The sequence below is a fragment of the Pteropus alecto genome, unplaced genomic scaffold (genome assembly GCF_000325575.1).
Source record: "Pteropus alecto unplaced genomic scaffold, ASM32557v1 scaffold164, whole genome shotgun sequence".
Lineage (NCBI taxonomy): Eukaryota > Metazoa > Chordata > Mammalia > Chiroptera > Pteropodidae > Pteropus > Pteropus alecto.
The window spans coordinates 17,075,627-17,091,347 of NW_006439568.1; the positions used below are offsets into that span (position 1 = coordinate 17,075,627).

General features: G+C 37.0%; 1 protein-coding gene, 1 long non-coding RNA gene and 1 pseudogene across 4 annotated transcripts in view; 1 reads left to right on the plus strand and 2 right to left on the minus strand.

Annotated features, from left to right (window-relative positions):
* LOC112483555 overlaps positions 1 to 4,010 on the plus strand; it is a 14,604-nt gene extending 10,594 nt beyond the window's left edge. Inside the window, exon 3 of the long non-coding RNA XR_003047658.1 lies at positions 3,849 to 4,010. This is a non-coding gene — a long non-coding RNA (uncharacterized LOC112483555). The remainder of the gene's footprint in view (positions 1 to 3,848) is intronic.
* Positions 1 to 15,721, minus strand: part of OXR1 (oxidation resistance 1) — a 304,617-nt gene that overhangs the window by 165,666 nt on the left and 123,230 nt on the right. The window lies entirely within an intron of this gene.
* On the minus strand, positions 4,897 to 5,015 carry LOC112483687 (annotated as a pseudogene).

Below are 15,721 nucleotides of genomic sequence, written 5' to 3' on the forward strand. Positions count from 1 at the left end.
CCATTAGATTCTGTGTCTTTAGCTGTCAGCTGATCATCCTTAAGTTGTTTACAAGACCTAAAATAATGTAGGAAAAAGTTCTCAGACTGTGTGATGTGGTATGACTCTGCATTAAATAGGGTGTTTAAACAGAATGAATCATAAGTGTAACTTAAACTAAGAGAAGAGACTCATGAAAACTGATTCAATACCAGAAAAAAAAGATTCACTGGCTTTTGAGATTCACTGCCTTTTCTTTAATCGAATAAAACCCATTTGCCTTTAACATCAAAACTTTTTGGATATGATACTTAAACATCAGTCCCAATCCACTCCATTTTTCTTGACAGATTTTATTATTTTACTATACTTAAATCGTGGTGATGACTAAAGAAGGAAACCAAAGAGAAGCTGCTGCTCCCTCTTTTTCTTTTGATAAAAAATTTTCCCAACACAACTCCCAAAATATAAAAGTCCAGGAACAGACAGTTTTGCAGATGTGTTCTACCAGACATTTAAAGAATAAAACCTATTGGCTTCACATTACTCCAAAAAATTGAAGAAGAGGGAATGCTTCCCAACTAATTCTATGAGGCCAGTATTACTGATACCAAAAACAAAGCCTATAAAAAAGAAAATTTCAGGCTGATATCCCTGAAGAACATAGATGCAAAAATCCTCAACAAAATATTACCAAACAGAATTCAACAATGCATTAAAAGGATCATCGACCATGATCAAATGAGATTTATTACAGGGATGCAAGGATTGTTCAATATTTGCAAATCAATCGAGGTGCTATATCACGTCAACAAAACAAAAGATAATAATCACATGATCATCTCAATAGAAGCAGGAAAAGCATTTGACATAATTCAACATTCATTTATGATAAAAACACTCAACAAAATGGATACAGAGGAAACATACTTCAATATCGTAAAGGCCATATATGACAAATACACAATAACATACTAAATGGTGAAAAGCTGAAAGCTTTTCCTCTAAACTCAGGAATATGACAAAGATGCTCACTCTCACCACTTTTGTTTAATATAGTATTAGGAGACTTAGTCACAGCAATCAGACAAGAAAAAGAAATAAAAGGCATCCAAATAGGAAAGAATAAAGTAAAATTATCACTATTTACAGATGACATGATTATATGTATACATGAGTAAATATTTTTCCAAAAAAGACATGTAGATAGCCAAGAGGTACATGAAAAATGCTCAACATTACCAATCACCTGGGTTATGCAAATCAAAGCCACAATGAGATATCACCTTACACCTCACAAACTGGCTATTATCAAAAAGACAACAAATAACAAGTGTTCGCAAGGATATAAAGAAAATGAAACCCTTGGTAGGATTATATGTTGGTATAGCCACTAAGGAAAACAGTATAAAGTTTCCTCAAAAAATTAAAAACGGAACTACCAAATGATACAGCTATTACACATCTGGGTATCTAACCAAAGAAAATAAAAATAATAATTCAAAAAGTTCAAAAAGATATACACGCCCCCCCCATGTTCATTGCAGCATTGTTTACAATAACCTAGATACAGAAATAACTTACGTGTCCATTGATACAAGAATGGCTAAAGAAGATATGGTATGGTATATGTATACAATGGAATATTACTTGGTCATAAAAAAAAGAATGAAATCTTGCCATTTGAGAAAACATGGATGGACCTAGAGAGTATTATGCTAAGTGAAATAAGTCAGAGAAAGAAAAATACTATATGATTTCACTTACCTATGGAATCATAGAAACAAATGAACAAACAAAACAAAATAGGAACAGACTCATAGACATAGAGACTAAATGATGGTTGCTGCAGGGAAAGGAGGTAGCAGGAAGGGCCAAAAAGGTGAAGGGGTATAAGAGGTACAAATTTCATTATATAATCAACAAGTCATGGAGATGTATTATAGGGAGTACAGTCAATAATATCATAATAACCTTGTCTGGTGTCAATAGTTACTAGACTTATTGTGCTGATCACTTATATAAATGCTGAATACTATGTCGTATACCTGAAACTAATGTAATTTTGTTTGTTAACCATATTTTACTAAAAAATGAATATTCCCCACCCACCTCCAATATAGCTTTCATGAATAACGTTTATTCTCTAATACTAGGATGTCAAGGATTAAAGAATCCATCAAGATAATCTTCTCCTGCAACTTTTGGTCATAGCAGTGACATAGTTTCATTCCTTTCCTAAATAACTAGTGGAGGCTAAAAGAGGACAGATTTATTGGATTACAGAGCTTAGGGAAGCAATACAGACTGCCTCCTATGTCCATGATCATCCTTTCTGTTTCCTTTGCAACCTACCTATCTCGTCCTACTCCTTAAATTTTGGGAAAGACTTATTTCTTCTCATTTACTCACTCTTCTTAAGAAACTCCTTTATACCTACATGAAGATTTGATATCTTCATCCTATCTCCTGAGCACCAGAACTTCAGATGCAACTGCCTATATCCACAGGGACTTCATGTTCAGCCAACCCACAATTAGACTCAATGGGTTCCTTTTCAAAAGCTATCCCTGGAGTATTTTCCATCTTTGTAAATGTAACCCTGTTCACCCAGGTGCTCAAATCAGAAACTCAATGGCTATCCTAAAAGCCTCCAACAAATAAAAGGTCATTTTATCTTCTCATCCATCCTGACCAGCCAAGACGCATCCCTGGAGAAGGGAAAACCTGAAATTCATGTGATTAGTTTGCAGTCATTTCAGTGGAATGTGGCTCTAAACAGAAATAAAACTGACTAATAGAAATATAAAGTCATATATTTTTTAAAAACGATATTTTGAAATTATTCCAAACCTACAAACAGTTGCAAGAACAGTATAAAGACGTCACTCATCCCATTTACCCAGATTCTGTATGTGTTCTGTCGGCCTTTCTTACTATATGTAGATATTATCTAACAATATCAGATTGACCTGCAGTTATGATGCCCCAACATCCCTAAATATTCCAGTGTTTACCTCCCCAAAACAAGGATACTTTCCCAGGGGACCTCTCCACTAGTCTACGAATCAGGAAATCAACAGTGATGCAATACTACCATCCAATCCACAGTCACCATTTAAAGACCACCAATTCCCCCAACAATGATGCTTTTACGTTTGTGATCTAGAAACCTATGGTGCATTTAGTCATCACGTCTCTTCAGTATCATTCAGTCTGGACCAATTCTTTAGTATTTCCCTGTGTCTAATAGCTTTGATGATCTTCAACATGAGTTCAAATGATGTTTTCTCCTTGACCACACTCAGGCCATTCATTCTTGAGAGAAATAGCATAGACATGATGCTTTGCTCTTCCCAATTCATGATGATGAAGGCGCATATCCCTGATCATGTTAATTCTGACCACTTAGTCAAGTTGGGGTGCACCAGGCATCTCCATTTTCCCTTTGTAACTAATTAGTTCTCTGTGAGGAGAAAGTCTGATATTACACTACTCTACTGTTACATATCAAGACTCGTAACCATTAGCAACCACTGATGACTTCCACCTGAATCATTCACCAGTCTATAAGGGTTGTCAAATGGGTGATTTTCTATTTCCATCATTCCATTTTCATTTATGAGTTGTCACTGTATTTTAAGCAAGAGCTTTTTTCCTTTGTTTAGTCATTTATTTATTATTTATTTCTTTATAGTATATGGAATTTTTATTTTTTAGTTTATTATAGGTAGACTTAACAAATTCCTATTTTACTCTGTGGGCCAGTAATCCATTGCTCTCATTATTCATTTTGGCACAAACTGTCGTAGCTTTGGCCCTTTTAAGCTGAATCCTATACCTTTTTTCATTTTCTTACTCTCTGGCAGATTGTTTTTGCCTCACTCCAGTCCTGGAATCAGCCATTTCCGAGAATCTCTGGTTTTAATGGAGGATGGTATTCAGAAACCCAGATCTGGGGACTCGATGTGCTATTGGGATGGCATTACTCAAGGACCTCTAAGAAAATAAAATAAGAAAGACATGTATGTATATTCATACATCTACATATACATGTCTCTGTATATTTCTATAAGTATCTAAGTATTGCAGGAAAAAAAAAGTTCATACTGTCTTTTATTTAAATTTCCCTGAAGATATTTTCTCTCCTCTCTGTTCATGTTTGTACAATCCCTTCCCTGACAGCGAGAAATCCGCTCCCTTTATCTTCTTTCTCCTTCTCCACGGGTGCAAACACACACACAGACACACATACGCACACACACGCGCGCACACACACACACAGACGCGCACACACACAGACACACACACAGACACACACAGACACATACACACACAGACGCACACACATAGACACATACACACAGACACACACACACACGCACACACACACACAGACGCATACACACACAGACACACACACTTGCTCAATTTCCTATTTCGTTTATTAACGCATCTCCCAACCACACTGGCTGCCCCTGCACCCGTCAGCTCTGTGTATTCCCCACTCACCCAGCTCCCCTGGCTCCCAGCTCCCCTGCTGATGCCTCCACGTGCCACCTTTGCCCCTTTGCTGGCCACAGCAGTTGATCCTCCAGGTCGAGAATATATTTCTTACACACTTGATTTTTATGACCACTTATATGTTCTTTTCAAAGTATTACCTGTCTGAAACTATCTAAGTCAAGTCTCAGTTAGAACAATATCTTCATCCTGAATCCCTCTTAGATCCTCCATGTGGAAATAGCTCCTTCCTATGTTTTTCTTTCCCAGGCCCGCCTCTGCCCTGAGGGCATTAGGTCTTTATCGACACTTCTTGCCTGCTTCTTTACAGCAGCTGTTTCTTCTGAAGGGTACTGGATGGAATTCGATGAGTTCCTCTTTTAGCTCCACGTAATCTTTTTTTTTTTTTTTTAACGCCTATAGCACTTGGTATTCCTAGGTGGCCTCCCATCTAAGTACTAACCAGGCTTGACCCAGCTTAGCTTCTGAGATCAAATGGGATCGGGAATGTTCAGGATGGCATGGCCGTAGACGCCACATAATCTTTAAACAGATTTTTTTGATGACCTGGCTCATAATAAACACTATCATTGTATCTGCTCTTCCATTTTACTGTTGCCCTCGCTCGCTATCCATCACGTTTTCCGTGTATTTATGTCTGGTCTCCAAAAGCTGGCTTCATTTGGTAGATGCAAGTTTTGCCCCTGTTTCCCCCACATTTGGTCTAATTTTTTCCCGACTCCTATAACCATTCATTTTCATACTGTACAATAGACCAGCCCCTTCTAGGACTGCTATTAACTGCCTCTGCTATGGAATACATTGTTATGCAAACTCTCATATCAAACTGTAAGCTTCTCAAGGTCAAAACTTTTCTCCTTAATTTTCATATATTCTACAGAACATAAAGCTAAGCCTTCAACATGGTAAGTAAACAACAGATATTTTCTAAATTTGAATATGTGATAGACTAATTTTCTCTGATCATTTCTAAGATAATTCCACATCTGGTTTATTGATTTGTGGCTAAGATTTGGTTTAATGATTTATTTCCTATGTTATAACTTCACCCAATCTAATATGGTCCAGTGTAGTAGTGTGAGATAGTATTGTTCCAGGAAATTTCTTGAAAACAATGAGAAATAATGCATTTTTGCTATATTCAATGTATTTATTTGCCCTATATTTAGAATTTCCAAAAGGCTCAGATTAATATTAAAGTAGTTTGCTAGAGAAAGCCAAACTTAAAGAAAACGATTATTCATTTCTTTGGGGATTCTCGGTTTCCATAATTCTAGAGTATTTTCACCCGTTTGACAAATTAAAACACCATACATAGAATTTTTTTGGCCATTCACATGTTTTGCAGGCTATGGATCATTAAGAGGCTAGATTTATAATTCAGAGACATTTATTCTCACTAAACATTTTAAAATATAATTTGTAAAATACCAATTAATTTTTAAAATCACCATGTATTAATTAGCTAACTTACCACTGGACAACAGAAGACTAAAAAACTCTATGTACTTCATCTGTGGAACCTATAGGACAACTGTTGTTCAATTTTTTTTTCTTGTGGGTGTTATCTGCCAGCCTAGTAAGAGATATTAGGGATAACTTTATAGTTAGATTTTAATCTCTGTGTTCAACTGTTCTAATTCCTGTTTTTAAGGCATTTACCTTAATAAATGGATTATTTTTAAATTAAGTAAATAGTTCATTTTAAGAATTAAGGTTTTTTTTTAATTTTATCAAAAGTCAGGACTTTACCCAATTTTTGACTTTGTTGACTTTCTCAGTTTTAGCTTTCCTAGTGTACTTAAATTTTAGTTTCAGGCTCTTCTGGAAAGGGAGCTTTTTTAGATTTCGCATTCTTTCTGTGTCTGCCTGTCTGTCCGTCTGTCTCTCTCTCTCTCTGTCTCTCTCTGTCTCTCCTCCCAACCCCACAACTCCCCTTCTTCTAGCCAGTTTTCTTTGGGCTCTACTTGTCCCCTGAGACATCCATTATAGAACAAGGTCTTATACTGGTGGCTCATGTCACATGCTGCTAATGGGGCAAAAACAGATTCATGTAGGGAATGAACAGGTAGCTTCTCCTATGCCAAGCTAACAAGACTTTCCTTCCTCTGGCTTCTGAAAACTTAATATGAGCCACAACCCTGGGTGGGCAGCAATCACAGCTTCTCTGAGTTAATGATCCCTGATTCGGTCTAAGTTTGAAGGAGCAAGTGGTGTTGGGTTGTTTTTCTTTTTAAATTATAAAACAAACTTTTCTATTTGAGAATAGTTTTTAGATTTACCAAAAGAAAAAAAAAAAGTTGCTAAGAATGTACAGAAAATTCTCACATATCCCACATCTGATTTCCTCTATTATCGCATTTTAGATGCTATATTTGTAATAATTAATGATCCAATATCCATACATTACTACTAACTAAAGTCCATACTTCATCCAAATTTCCTTACTTTTTACCTAATGTCCTTGTTCTTTTCCAGGATTCTATCCAAGATACATTTTAATTAGCTGTGATGTCCTCTTAGACTCTATGTGGCAGTGACAGTTCATGGTGTCCTTCCACGCCACTTACCCTGCTGGAGTTAAGCTCTTGGCGGTCTCTGTTTCTGGACCAGAGCTCAAAAGGCCCACAGCTTAAATTCTTGTTTATTGCTATATATTTTTATCTCTTTTCTGGCCCTAGAGTTATTCATTTTGTTTACAAAAGAAGATATATATTCTTAATTGAAAAAGGTTAGCTATTGTTGTTTCAAGTATTTGAAACCTAAAATCATAGCTCCAACTGGAAAATCTCTAGTCTAAATTTTCAGTCGGTCACCAATATCTCTAGATTAATGTCCATTATCTCTCTATAATTCTCTCCTGCCTATTGCCTCTGTCTTAGTGTTAGCTCTTGTCACTCTTCACTAATATTATTTTGAAACTTTGCTTTTTTTATTTAACATTTACTGTGTGCTTACTCTATACTAATGTCTATTAAGCAATTTGTACATATTATCTCACATAAGCATTATTACAAAACTGAGTGGTATATGGTGGTATTCTCACTTTCCAAAAGAAAATCAGGTTAACTGACTTATTCAAAGTCACAGATCTACTCATAATAGCTGAGCTTGGATTCAAATCCAGGCCTATGTAATTCCAGGGCCAAAACTCTTAATACGACAAACTATCTATTTAGCTTTTATGCTACATGTCTAAAATATACATATACATATTAGGCGAGGCAACCCTTGGTTGACCTCACAGATTACAAAGACCCTATCTTCTTAGGATCCCTTATTTTTTTTATTTTTTACGCCTAGAGTACCTGGTCTTCCTAGGTGGTCTCCCATCCAAGTACTAACCAGGCCTAACCCTGCTTAGCTAAAGTATTTTTCTATCTCTAGACATATCCATTCCCCAACCCATTCTTGTTATGATACTTGAAACATCTCTCTATAAGGCAACCTTATCAAGGCACTCCCCAAAGCAAAACCCTTCAACAATTCCCAAGTGCAAATTACATAGTATAGCACACAAGGTCCCAATTATCTGGCTTTCATTTGTCTCAAGCTTCATCTACAAACACTGGCAGCTATCAGTGGTGAAGTCAGTCGATCGTTTGTTAAATGAATGTATAAGCATTCTTAAAACTGCCAATTGTATTGAGGTTTAGCAATGGTGGATGTGAAAAAGAAATTTGAGAGTATGGAAAGAGGAAATCATTATTTATATTCCTCTTTATCTAAATGCATCTTTTTGGCCATCTCCATCCCACCCCATTCACCCTATGTTTATTTATAAGAATGTTTCTCATATCACAGAGGTCTGTAATCTGAGAGAATTGTTTAAAGCAAGAAGTGAAACTCTGTAGCCGCAAGTAGCATACCAGATACCCATTTCTTTACTCAGAGCGAATATTATTCTGTTGCATCTGCTTTATCTTGACTTACTTGAAATGGTACTTAAAAAGACGTCAAAGACACTGAAACTAACTTTTTGGAAAATAAATTCTTATGAATTGGTCTACGAGACACTAAATAAACAGAGTCACAAAGTTCAGCTCTCTGTGGGCACTTATGACATTTCATCTCCAATATTGACAATAATTTTTGCCTCCAATGACTCAGAGAATTCTGACAGGAAATCGATATCCTTCCCACCCATGTATTAAAATCTAAGCAACAAAATAACGTCCAAGCACCCTGAATGTAAATCCCAGCAAAAAGATAATACTGTGATGCAGCAGGTAGGCAGGCGTGGTGTAGAGCCTACCGAGTCCTCTGACAATGGGCCATCTTCCATCCCCTCTTCCCCCAGGATACATCCATCTAAATCACTGAAGGCATTCATGCAATACTTTTAAGGCATTAGACTTCATTGTTTTCAAACGTACATGGTAACATGAAGTAGGTTAACCAATTGATAACAATTACTTTAAAACCGGTCCATTAAGTTCTCTTAGTAGGCATTTTTACTTACTAAAAAGCCATTAAGCTAATTTGCCGAACAGTAGTTTCTGTGTCCTGAAATCATGTTTACATTATAAATCCACATAGCTTTTCATTCCCCGATTGTACTAACACAAAGGCTTTTTTTAATCTCATATTTTTTTCAGATGTTCACGAAGTTTGAATTAGAGAAGTTTTTAAAGAGCTCACTAAAAGCTTGCTTGCATGTAGATGTGCACATGATGTATATTGAATTGTTAGGAATGGCCACTGAAACATTTATAACTGGGTTACTCAAAGTAGTTTCAAAACCTCTGGCAAAAACAGCAACAGAAGCATTTCTCCCCAGTTATGCCTGGCTTTTAACCGTATTTACATTCTTCTCAGGAATAATCTTTTGGCTGGAGTTGTAAACATGGTCCACATTTAACTGAGGAGCATACATCCTGCAGTTTTTTATGTGTGAAGTATGAATTTAGTATGAATTGGGAAGAAAAGTCAACTTAAAAAAAAAATTAGGAGATACCAATAGTTCTGTTTCTGAACATGTGCAAGATCCTAGATGCTCTTCAAATTCATACTCTTTAAAAAATGGAAATCCTGGGGAGATCTAGATATACTATCTCACTGTTCAAACTGCCATTAATTCTATCATTAAACATTTAAAATAAAGTAGGTCTTTAAAAAATAATCTCTTCTTGCCATAGCCATGGTTCAGTGAAACGGAATAGTCCCCCAAGAGCTGACGGGTGGAACGGAAGTTGTGATCACGGACAGAGCTAAGGATTTATTTTAATAGGGATTTAGCAAATTTCAAACAGGATCATGATTTTTCGTCAACCGTGAAGCAATGTCCATTTTAATTATTCCACGATTTTAATTGGTATAGGTTTAATTAGGCTGTTTAGAAATCATTAAGTAAATTGACAGATATAACTTGTTTTTAATAAGTTATAAGACTATTATGGTGCCACTCAAACACCACACCAACACAAGTTGCTCCAGGAAACTCAGCACTATTGACGTTTCGTAATCCACTTATTGCAGCCATGACTGAGCTGTGTTTCTTGATTCTGGGTTGATTATTTTGGACAGAGAACAATCCCAGAATTAAGGCAAAACAGAATATGGCTTATGTACCAAATATGGGGCTAACCCTGTAAAAATGGAGTCATCAAGCTAAACTAGCACATTGGAAATGTTTCCAATCTGCTCCTTCTGAGTACATCTACTGCTGCTTTATAAAGTTTAAAACTGCATAAACATTTAGTAAACAACATCTAATTTCTCTAGAAAGAAATAAAGCTTTCATATTTATTCTAGAGTTGAAAAGGGGGTTTTCTCCATGAGTTTTCCTAGGCCTTGTGTTTTAAAGTAGGTTTTAAATGGAATTAATAAAAAAAGAAAGATATAAAATAAAAACTCGCTCAAATACCCCCATCACACACACTCATATATAGAATCTCAAAGTCAGCTTTTCTCGCAAATGAAAAGTAGAACTTGAATTTTAAACATCTTCAAATTCACTAGCTTAAAAATTACACATTCTTATGCAATATGCATAAAAAATAGAAAGAAATGACGCTTCTACACATGCACCCATCTTCCAGATTTATGAAAAACATTCTTATGCAATATGCATTAAAAAAAGAAAGAAATGACGCTTGTACACATGCACCCATCTTCCAGATTTATGAAAAACCTAGGTCCATTTAGGGAACTCCAGATGCCATCAAGGAGGAACTTCAGCCAAGGAATAATTTTCCCAAAACATTCTTATGACCCAGAAAACACAAGAAATCATCACACTGTCAGAACAAACTTCAAAACAAAGTCATTTTTCTCAAGAACATAGTTTAATCTGAACCCTTGGAGCAGTTATCCATTTTAGTTTCTGTGACCTGTATGTCAGGACAGCTCTGCTGATTAAATCACAGAGACTGCCTGCTTTTACATGAAGGATCTTCTTACTTGAAGAGAAGGTTCTCATTCAGTGCTGACCTAGTTTCACGCTAGAGAATGTGTAGCCTCCAGCAAGATTAGCTTTTTTCCTTTTTTTCTCTCCTGTTTCAATAATTTGATCTTTTTTATTCTTATAATTAAAAAGTGTACCTTCAAAATGAGAGGCACACGAGTTATGTGATGATATTTTTAAATGCCTGGTGTACTGCAACTTAAAAGCAGTTAAATGTGCATCTTGCTTTTCTCTTTTTAGAATTTCCAAACTAGTTATTACTGTTTTAATTTTGCCAACTACTCAGAAGAATTCCCAGGGAGCACGTAATTCTGTAGGCTCTCTTTTCAATATGTAAGCAGCCTGGGGTTTGTAAGATACAAATTTGTATTTAACTTGCTTCATTATGCTTGGGATGTTGAAGGTATTATATCTTGAAGTCAGGCCAAAAGACAAGATCATTTGGATTGCATATTTTACAATTTCACAGACAAGTAAAATTTCAAAAGACTATTTGGGGGACATTCCCCAACTGAATTTTGATAAGCCAGGCCACTTTAAAAGAACATATTTCATTTAAAAAGTGGACCATCTGTAGTGATCACATTATAAGGTACATAAATGTGGAATCACTATGTGGTACACCTGGAACTAATATAATATTACATGCCAATGACACTTGAACAAAAAAGAAAAAAGAAAAAGGAAAAAAAAAGAAATTTCTGTTCACACACACACACAGAGTCTCTACCAAATCAATACATATACTATGCTATCGTTTCAGAAAAAAATTCATTTTAACACAAGGAGATAAGAAGGAAAGAAAGACGGAGAGAGAAAATAAGGAAGGAGGGAGGGATATATTAAGGGAGGAAGAAAAAAAGAAGGAAAGGACAGTCACTTTAATGGAATAAATGTAATTTCATGACAAACTACTATTCTTTTTCTGATGGATCTGTTTCACCATCCATGGTATAGACTGCCACTTGGCAAACTACTCACTGAGCTCCCTGTCAATATTCTAACTTCATTTTTGTTTTTGTCATTGAGAAGAGAACTTGACTTGAAGACACAGAGAGGCTGAGCTCTCTACCATCAGTCATCATTTACCTAGATTTTCCCCTTGACTTCACCACTATTTATAGTGTGATCACAGATAAGACATACTACCACGGGATGCTGCATGGTGGTCATAGCACACTTCCCACTTCCCCTTTAGGAATGTTATAAGCATACAATGAATTCAGTGAGCATTAGTCATCTAAAAAATCGACAAAGTGTATGCTAAAATGCTTTGAAATCTCTTCACATTGATCAGATCTGGGGAAGGCGTGTGGCCAGGTATGAGGGAAGGTTGGGTTGAATCCTAACACTGTTCAGGCAGAAGGAAAAGTTTATATAACTTGTATCTCATACAGAAAGAATTTGGCATGGCTGGAGTGTAGGCCCTCGTCTAAGACAAAGCTGGAGAATAAGTAGGGGCAGAGTATGAAAGGTCAATAGAATAACAACCTTGTCTTGTGGAGAATGAGGAGCCACTGCAGGGTTTTAAGCTGCGGCTAAGCTGACCAGATCTACAAGGATCAAAAGATGAGAGGCTCTCATCTCATAAACTCCAAAATCACTTAGGTCTTTGAGAGCTAATCACTTTGAGATCTTATCACTTTTTCCTCTAGGCAAGCTGATGTCTAAACTTATTCTAAAGAGATAAAAGCTGAACTTAAAAAATAAATAAATAAATAGAACTTTCCTTTAATATATACTAAAATGTGTTACATTCTCTAAGGTATTTAATTTCAATATTTTCTCCTACAGCTGAATCAGCAGGCCTTCTTTTCTTGGTAGAAATAAATAACATCTGGGCACCTCTTCTTTAAAACAATGCTGGGAGGCTTGAGAATCATTAAATTTCCTCTCAACCATTTTCTTCTTCATGCTGCAAATATCAGTTCCATTAGTCTTTTTATACACTAATTCCATGACAAGTAAAGCAAAAAACTGAAAAAAATGTTAATACAGCTAATATCCTTCATTTAAACCAGCCTAACAGATTTCTCAGAACTTAATTAATTCATCCACTGAAATTTTTATAAAAATCACATAAGATTTAAGCAGATTTACAGAGTCATTTTTCTATCACTTTTCTCCTTTAACCAGTTTTATTTTTCTTTAAAAATGTATTCCTTAACAACATGTATATGAAGCACCTGAGGGCTTGGACTTGGTCTTGTTTACGCTTGTATCAGCATAATTTTGAAAAGGCCTGGCATGTGGTAGGCATTCAATAAATACTTATTGAATTGATAAATGAAGAGATTCATAAGTGAATGAACATGTTTTTATATGTGGGCAAGTGTGAGTTATACCTACCCCCCAAATGAACCCAAAATTTATTCCTCTGAATATAACTGGAAATTACTGTGTAAAGAACATTGATTGACTCATCCTAGATGATGTCTTACAAAGATAAGGTGTGAGAGCGAGATTAATGCAAATATAAAAATACAAATATTTTTAAAAACATAAAGAGGTAGAGACTGACCCATTAGGGATAACAGGAGATTAAAAGGAGTACACAGGCTACCGGTTCACAGACAAGATCTCAACTTGAAGGAAAGTTCCAGAGCTGTTTTCAGTTACCTGTCAGCCAAGGAGCCCCTGACTGGACCTGTCAGGAAGCCTTGTCGAGCCAGGAGCCTGGGAAGGCCAGGTTCCACTCTTTTCTGCCTTCTCCACGAACTTGCAGGGAGCATTTAAATAGCATAAGTAATAAAACTGGGCTTTGCTAACTCTAACCTTTCTCTAATTTTCTTGTTGTTTGTTTTTTTTTCCTACACATATAAAAGTTGTACTATTCTCTTAGTCACTGTTCCAGTCCTTCCCTCTAGAGCTCTGAAGCCTCTGAAGCGCTTCCTTCAACTGAACTCTCAGCAGATTCCCTCCCCTCGTCCTCCATGGAGAAGGACAAGGTTCATGGTAACCTCGGCCGGCACCTCCCTTGCACTCTCCTTCCTCACCCCCAACGTTAAGTTAGCCACGTACTTCACTTTAAGTGCTGAGATTAATGAAATTAACAGCATCGGCATCGTTCCCTATGCATAGTGACTGAGACTTGGATACAGAGATGCTAACGCGAGAAGATAAAAGGGACAGGTAAGTGCCAGATGCCAAGGGAGCTTGAAAGCAAGGAGGATGGATGGTGGTGAAAGGCGGCAGGATCTACAGAGCCGGTAAAGAGCCTCCAAGCGTCTTTATATTTTGAGGCAATTTCTCCATCTTTTTGGATTCTGCAGCACTTTGAGTGGGCCCGCCCTGACCTTGGCTGTGCCCCACTCATCCCCGCCATAGCATTCAGGGCATCTGTTTTGACTTCTGCTCACCAGTGTGCCCATTTTAACAAGGCACTCCCTCTACCCCCCACCTCTGTATGATGACCGCCTCGAAAGCAGGCTCTCCGTTTCACTTTTCTTTCTGTTCCGAACAGGATGTCCCGTGAGGCCTTCACACCACAGCGTCTGATAGGGGACGAACCAGCATTTTGTGTTGCACTGAATGACTCATTGTGGGGACAACCATTTAAGAGCTATCCCACTTCCTAACTGCCCAGGGAAATCCTCAGAATGGAAAGACGTCAGCACCTTATATTAAGAGTCATAGCAGCTATACAGAGACACGTAAACTCTAGCTCTGGATTCTGAAGCAAGGAACACTTGTTACATGCCTTTGTACGAGGCTACCTCAGGGAGGCTACCTTTTGGATCCTGTGTGCACAGGCTTCTTCGCTGCCTCTGTGCCTAATTTACATTCCTTTCAGAAGTCCTTATATGGACTTCTCTGATTTAAAGATAGCAAATAAAGAGTATTATGAATATCTGAGTCTACTATTTAGATTCATTTTTTTATCTTTATGTTGAGATGATGGTTTTGACAGTTTCTTTATATCCACTGTCAAACTCTAGTAGTTTTATCCAGCACGGACAAAAATTGGAGTAGCAAAAAAATCCTTTTCTATTTGCGTCTATTTACTCATTAGAGCTGGTCCACTAATTTAATGTTGTATTATTCTAGTTTTAATTAACACTTTTACTTAAAATAAAAAAATAGTAGAATTTTAAGTATCTGAAGGACTTCTGCTACCCAGTCCAGTGATTTTTAAAATTGCAGGTTCCAACTCATTAATGGACTATGCAATCAATTTAGTGAGTTGACACTGCAGTTAAAATATAAAATAGGATGAAAAAAAAAATGATCAGAATAGGTATTAAGGAAAATATTTTAAGGAAGCTTTATTTGAGTGTGTATACTCTGGGGAAGTGGTATAAAATGCATTGGCCAAAATACTGAGGTGGTCCCAAGGTTCTTGCATCGCCCGCTCCGATGTACACACCTGCACAATCCCCAGGAACGTGAATGGACATTACTCTCATGAGTAGGCTATGCTGACTTTAAGACACGGAGACCATCTGGGCAGGCCTGACCTAAGTACATGAGCCTTTAAAAGCAGAGAGCTTTCTTGGCTGGCCCCCCAAGAGCAAGTCAGAGATTTAAATGAGGAGGATCTGCCCCACAGTTACTGACTTGAAGATGGAGGGGATCATGTGACTAGGAAAAACAGGGGCCTCTAAAAACTGAGAATGGGCCCCAGCTGACAAACAGCAGGGAAATGGAGACCTCAGTTCTACAACTGCAAGGAACTGAATTCTGCCAACAAGGAAGAGCTTGGAAGAATGTCTTTCCGTAATTGATCCTTCAGACGGGAACTCAGCCCCTCTGACACCTTGATTTTAGCCTTGTGATACCCTGAGCAGAGAACACAGACAGGCAGAACCTGAC